The 6,932-nt window shown below is 36.4% G+C and overlaps 1 pseudogene; it reads left to right on the top strand.

Annotated features, from left to right (window-relative positions):
- The first annotated feature begins 3,128 nt into the window (after window positions 1-3,128).
- On the top strand, window positions 3,129-3,981 carry LOC101588786 (annotated as a pseudogene).
- The last annotated feature ends 2,951 nt before the right edge of the window (window positions 3,982-6,932 follow it).

The raw sequence follows: 6,932 nt of genomic DNA, 5'->3' as shown, positions 1-6,932 counted from the left end.
TGGAGGGCTGGGATTACAGGCATGGGCCACCACACACCTTCCTATTTCTTAGACACAAGACTTGAAATCCATAAATAAATGGAGCCAATGTTTAACTTAGCTCATGATTTCTGGGTATTCAGTACACATTTGGCATGCTCCAAGGTAGAAACATTATTGTACAGAAAAATGGCAGAACCAAGTTGCCTAATTTATAACAGACAAAAGCAGAGCAGGAGAAGAGTGTCAGAGAAACACGGGGCACGGGCCATACACGGTCCCCCAAATCATGCTTCAATGACAGAAATACTCAGGTACATGATTTGCTAGACTGTTAGATATTTCTCAAACTAATGAAGAGAATATATTAAACTTAGTGGTCACAAGCCATTTCCTTGTCAACTTCACAATCAAACACTTTCTTAAAACATACTTAAGTACTAGTACTTATGAAATAAAGACAATAGCAACCTCATAATTCAATTTAACATAATGCAATTACACAAGGCACAATCAAAAATTTGATAATCTCTTTCCTACAGTTTCACCATTACCAGAATTTTTCTTTTTTATGTATTTGGCACATGGTATAGGGTCTCACTATGAGCTTGAACTCATAATGATCCTCCTGTTGTCAGCATCCCCAGCACCTGGATTATAGATGTGTGCCACCAATCCTGGTCTCGGTGGTCAGCTCAGCATGCTGAGGGCAGGGCTGGTGTGGTGTGTGGTGCTGTGGATCAAATCCTGGTCCCTGGCTTGCCTAACCAGGTGCTTAGTTCACTGAGCTATCTCACCATCTCTCCAGCATTTTCAAAAGTTCAAGTATCTTCTGAGACTCAAGGCAAACTCTTAGCTACGAACTTTATAAAAACAAAAAGAAAAGTTATATGATCCAAAACAATATTGGTACAGTGTAAACATTCACATTCCAGAAAATAGAAATAGAAAAAGACAGAGAATAATTGAATTAATAGGAAACCAAAACCCAGCAGGACACACAAGAAGCTCCCCATAACTGCAGAGCTCAATGTCTAGCATTCACGGCACACGGTGCTGAGATGTGACCTCCCTAGGGCCCAGGCAGTTCCAGCCTTGTATCTCTGTGGGTTGCAGCCCACTTACCCCCTATCTTGGGTTAGTGCAATATAGCTAGATAGCACTACAGCCTCTATGCTGTATAACTTTTAAGAAAGAACCTTGCCCAATTTGGAAAATAAATAGTCTTCACCAATATCTTTGGAAGGCTAGTTTCTCTAGCCTTCTAAATCAGTCTTGCACTGGTTTCTCTCCAGTCCAGTTCCAGGCCTTGGACATTGGACTGATGTGTCCTTGATCTCTCTTGATCTGTAGCTTTGACCTTCATAGGGCTAGGCAGCTGCCTGCTCCTTTGGCTTTCTTGTAAGCACAACTGTTACAGATTTTTCCAATTCTGATCTTGTAAATTTACATAATAAATACCCTTTCATAATTATACATGTGTCCTATATTGATTTCTTCCTCTAGTGAACCCTAACTAATACATCAGGAACTATTTCCCTGGAAGGATGAACTAAAGCAGATATCCCAGGGATACTGTTCTGACATTAAATGGTTATACTTGGGAACGTTAAGTTTGGGATTGGTGTAGTTTTACTGATTTTTGACGTGCCCTTAAGGTATCTTTCTTCTTGTTTCTGTACATAGTAGATTTAATGGTGATAATGTCTTTAGCAGCCACACTTCCTTTGGCCCTAACTTTATACATTCTAGGCCAAAATTTAAGTTTTTCAAATTTCTTGTCCCTCCTTTACCCTGAATCTCAATGAAGCACGTAACAGTGTCTCTGACACAGCCTGAATATGGAGTGTCCTGCAATTTTCTCTTCCAGGTCAGTTTACCAACCTTAATCTCAGGCTCCAACAAAATTTCGATGCATTGGCAAAATGTAGACAAATTTTCTGCCAAATTGTAACAAACATGGAGTGTAGCCCAAGTGCCAATGTTCTCTATTTAAACCTCCCAAACATGTTTTTTATGCACCATATTCCTATCAACATTCTGGCCTTCTGAGCTGTGACCCAAATCACTCCCCTGACTCTGTTTATAATACTCTAAGGCTTCTATAGTCTGTATCTCCAAAACTTTTCAAGTTTTTCCCAGTAAGCTAGTTCTAAATGTTTGTAAACCATATGTATAGGTATAGTCACAGCAATTACACCGATTCTCAGGTACCAATTTTTCTGTTTGAGTTAGCTTATCTGTTACTGAGATACAGAATACCAGATAACCACAACTTAAGTGAGGAAAGATTTAATTAATATCATGATTTCAGTATAAGACTGGCAGACTTCTAGACAAAAACGTAATAGCTAAAGAGCATAACAGAGAAAAGTTATTTAATTCATGGTGGATGGGAAGCAGAGCGGGCAAAAAAAAATACCAGAGAGGATTGGAAAAGAGACTTTGCATACTATACCAGATTGTACCTCATAAGCCATGCAGACATAACCTTGAGAATGGCTTACTAATCTTCTGGGCATCCAAGGAAGCTATATATTATGATAAATGTTCACATTTTGTTTAGATAATTTTTAATTGGTAGTAGAAAAATTTCCAAAAATATCAAGTGCAAATGTTTTTGTTTCCTGCCTCAACATAGACAAAACACAATTTCCAGAAATGTTTGCTATACAAGCAACTGAAAGCTTTCATGTGCATCATTTTGTATCTGACAAGTTATTGTAAAATAGGATCATATGTGATACACCTCTTAGAAAACAAAGGTTGTCATAATGGAACATGATTTTGATTTTAAGGAAGACAACATGAGCTATGCAATCCTTATTTAACTGATATGTTGCCTTGAATCTAAATGTGCCCCCAAAGCATTATGGTCATCATTGCTGTTATTCAAAGATGGTTGCATCTCCAGTGTGTGATACTGGCATGAGGGGAGTGTCTGTGATAACTAAATTGTCTTATCATTGTTCTAGAAGTGGATAATGGATATCACACCCTCCGTATGAGTTGTACATCATTAGACTTATAGACTGAATGGAATAAAAGTGAAAGAAGGGACCAGGGACATCCCATTACCAGCGCTGTCGCCAACGTGCCTGAGGATCTGTCCTGTAGCACAGACAAGCAAATACCAATTAGACAGGAGAAGAATGTCGTTAAGGCAGATTTCCAGCAATAAGTGCTTTGGGGGATTGTAGAAAGTTTTTGAACATGAGAATGTGGAGCTAAAATGCAAAATGAAATTTGCTGTTTACTTAAAACCAAAAGCAGAAACTGCAAAGTGCCCTGACCTGCATTGGCTCTCTGGTTTAACTTGCACAGAACAAAATTTTATATCAAAATCTGGTTATCATCAAGCTGCCTCAGAACATGGCCTTGTTGTCATCGCTCTAGATACCAGCCCTTGTGGATGCAATATTAAAGGAGAAGATGATAGCTGGAACTTTGGCAGTAGAGTGGGGTTTTATGTGAATGCTACTGAAGACCCTGGGAAAACTAATTACAGAATGTACTCTTATGTAACAGAGGAGCGTTCCCAACTTATAAATGTTAATTTTCCAGTGGACTCCCAGAAGACATCTATTTTTTGCCACTCCATGGGAGGCCATGGAGTTTTGATTTGTGATTTGAAAAACCCTAGGAAATACAAATTTGTGTCAGCATTTGCTCCAATTTGCAACCCAGTGCTCTGTCCTTGGGGCAAAAAAAACCTTTGCTGGATATTTCTAAACACATCAAAGTAAGTGGAAGACTTACGATGAAACTCATCTTGTGAAGTCTTATCCAGGTTCTCAGCTGGACATACTGATTAATCAAGGAAAAGATGACCATTTCCTTGCAGATGAGCAGCTCCTCCCAGATAACTTCATCACTCCTTGTACAGAAAAGAAAATTTCTGTTGTTTTTAGTTTACAAGAGGGTTATGATCACAGTTACTACTTCATTGCCACCTTTATTGCTGATCACATTAGACATCATGCAAAATATCTGAATACTTGAAAAACTTCAGATGAAGGAATCTCTTCAAGATTATAAAGTTAGATTAATTGCTGAGAAAAAAAACATTGTTAAATACAGGTTTTCATACTGCTAAATCCTTCCTTCTACAGTTAAATCACTTTCTGAATGAATACAGAAAATCTGCTTCTGATTTTAAAAGTTAGTTTACTATTGTTCACATTGGAAACTTTGAATAATTCTCTTTTGCTGTCATTTGAGAGTCTTCGCATATTAATCTCAGGACACTGAAAATGAGTATTCTCCTGTTTATATCATAGAATACTAACTCTGGAAGAGAGCACTTCAAGATTGTTGAGCCCAGATTCCCTCTTTTCCAGACTTTCAGCATCTGAAGTCATGAACTGTCCACTTGATTTCTAGGAGGCAGTTAATTAGTGGCTGCCAGCTGTAGAGCAAGGAGTCAAGCCAAGAAAAGTGATGAGAATCCCGCCATTATATCTGTGAGACAGCTATGACTAGAAAACAAGTTTCTGGCAGTCCTGTGATTTCTTTATTTTTCTTAGCTCACTGAATCTATGAGCGTTGGTTTTTGTGATAAGTCTCTCGTGAATTAACTACATTAATTCCCTGACTTGTGAACCAGAGAACATTTGTAAATTTGTGAATACAGCAAAGTGATACTTACACACCTTTGACACAAATATACAATGTAATATATTAAAAGTCTAACAAAATTACTTTATTTTTTATTTCATGGTTACCTTAAAATGGTAAGGTAGAGATGTGAGCTGAACACTGGGAATGTTCCTACTGGGAGGTTGGTTCACCTGTGAAAATTCACAGCTCAGATGTTCATAGGTCAGGGACTTAATGTAATAGGATTCAGTCTAACATGGCTGAAGGAAGCTTACACATTTCACATGTTATTGTAAATATTTGTCTTAAACCATATGCAGAAATTTAACTTCATGAGCTCACCAAGAAAAGCAATTCATTTTTTTTTGGTAAATATTCAATTATGTTCCTTGATAAACTTCTTTAAAAGACCTTTTTGAAATATCATAGGTTTGTTTGGTAATAGTTTTTTTTCTATTAAAGAACGCAAAAGTTACTCATTTGAAACATTCAATAATAAATCATGAGAAGTGGTAATCAAGAAAGACAACATTAGATTGTTAAAGTTATAAAAGTAGTACTGTTTTACTGTAAGTGTACATAGTACAAATAATAGTACAATATAAATATTAGTAATCAAGATTGAGACCTAAAATGAGCTATGCACAAAATAATTCTAGTCTTTTGTTCTCTAAAAAGAGATATGACAATTCACGTATTTTGTTTGTGTTAATACAGTTCTCTTTAAAACAAGGAAAAAAGATATAAAAGTGAGAGAGGGAATGCAGGCTGCGCCCTGCTCCCTGAGGGGCTTCCTGCCTGCCTTGCCATGGACTGCTTCTTCTTTGCTGTGTCTCTGTATAACGCTGCACTGCTTTGAAGCCAGGCCACTGTGCACTGAAATTTCTACAGAATGTGAGCTAAAATCAAAGCCTTTCTTCCTTTCACTTGTTGGTGTCAGGTATTTTATCTCAGCCATGAGAAAAACAATTAAGAAAGTAATTTTTCTAACATATTTTATCTTGTTAGAAATTTTGAGAATTAATTATACCCTCACTGTTATAGTTTCTAGAAATCTAGAAATTGACCTTTACTCTTTATTGTCAAAAGATAAGAATTTGGCCAAGTCTTTTGCTCAAATTTAACTAAAACAAATATGCAATTAAATTTTTCTTTGTTTGTAGGAGGTTTATAATGTGTGTACATGCCTATAAATATAATGACATAACTATATTTGTGATTTCATTTTTAAAAGATTTCATTTGATAGATATAAATTCATATAAAAGATATTTACAGTAAGTAAAGGTAAAACAAAATCAGAGTATTTGTGTAAAGCAAATTTATTTAAGGAAGTATGACCTAAATTAGTTTAAGTGTTTGTTTCCATAATTTTTTTAATGTAGTACAAGGTCTACAGGATCTCACTACACAGATCAGACTCATAGTGATCCTCCTGTTTTCAGCCTCCCAAGTGCTGAGATTACAGGTATGCCACCATGCCCAGTCTCATTTACCATCTCATTGCACCCCAGTGGCAGGGCCAACATGGCAGTGCATGCCAGGGATCCAGCCCTAGTCCCTTCACCTGCCTAATTAGGTGCATTAGTCTGCTGAGCTATGTGACTGGCCCTGTTTTACATAATTACTTTAATAAATATGTCTAATACTAGCAAGCATGATAGTTGTCTTGTGAATCACTGATAATTGATTTACTTCAAATTGAAACTATTGTTGTGTCAGATAAATACCCACAAATTCAAGTCATTGCTTTAGAAGTTTTGTTGTTTTTAATTTTTTTTTCTTCAGTATTGTGGATTGAACTCAGGCTCTTGCACTTCCCAGGCAAGTGATTATTCTACTGAGCTATTTCCCTGGCCTAGTTTTGATTGTTTTTAAGAGGTGTAATTTTAATTACAAACCAAAAAGATTTACTTTTGTGACTGTGAGACATAATGGTTAAATAGTAGAATGGAAGAAATCAGATTTGAAAGAAAAAAAGAGAGATGAAAAAACCAATGATAAGTCAGTCATGTACAGTAGAAGTTGCAATTAATATTACTTACAAATCAGATATTCCTGAAGATGTTGAGCACATCTTGTGTTGACACATCCTCCCCTCATCTCATGTTGTGTATGCCTGACTGCTAAGTCACTTATACTCTTGTTAAATGTAACTTGTTATAGAAAAATAACCATGGCCAGAGTTGCTATTTGAAATTTTTATAAGAAGGAAAAACACAATTCCATAACATGATTTCCTATGTTTTATCTCATAATGGACAAACACTATGCCATCCTGCTACTCTATATAGCAGTAGTATAATTTTTAAATTGAACTCTTCTCTTCTCTTCTCTTCTCTTCTCTTCTCTTCT

The sequence above is a fragment of the Octodon degus genome, unplaced genomic scaffold (genome assembly GCF_000260255.1).
Source record: "Octodon degus isolate 3935 unplaced genomic scaffold, OctDeg1.0 scaffold00003, whole genome shotgun sequence".
Lineage (NCBI taxonomy): Eukaryota > Metazoa > Chordata > Mammalia > Rodentia > Octodontidae > Octodon > Octodon degus.
Note: the sequence above shows the minus strand (reverse complement) of the source record. Positions and strands in the feature narration are given on the sequence as shown.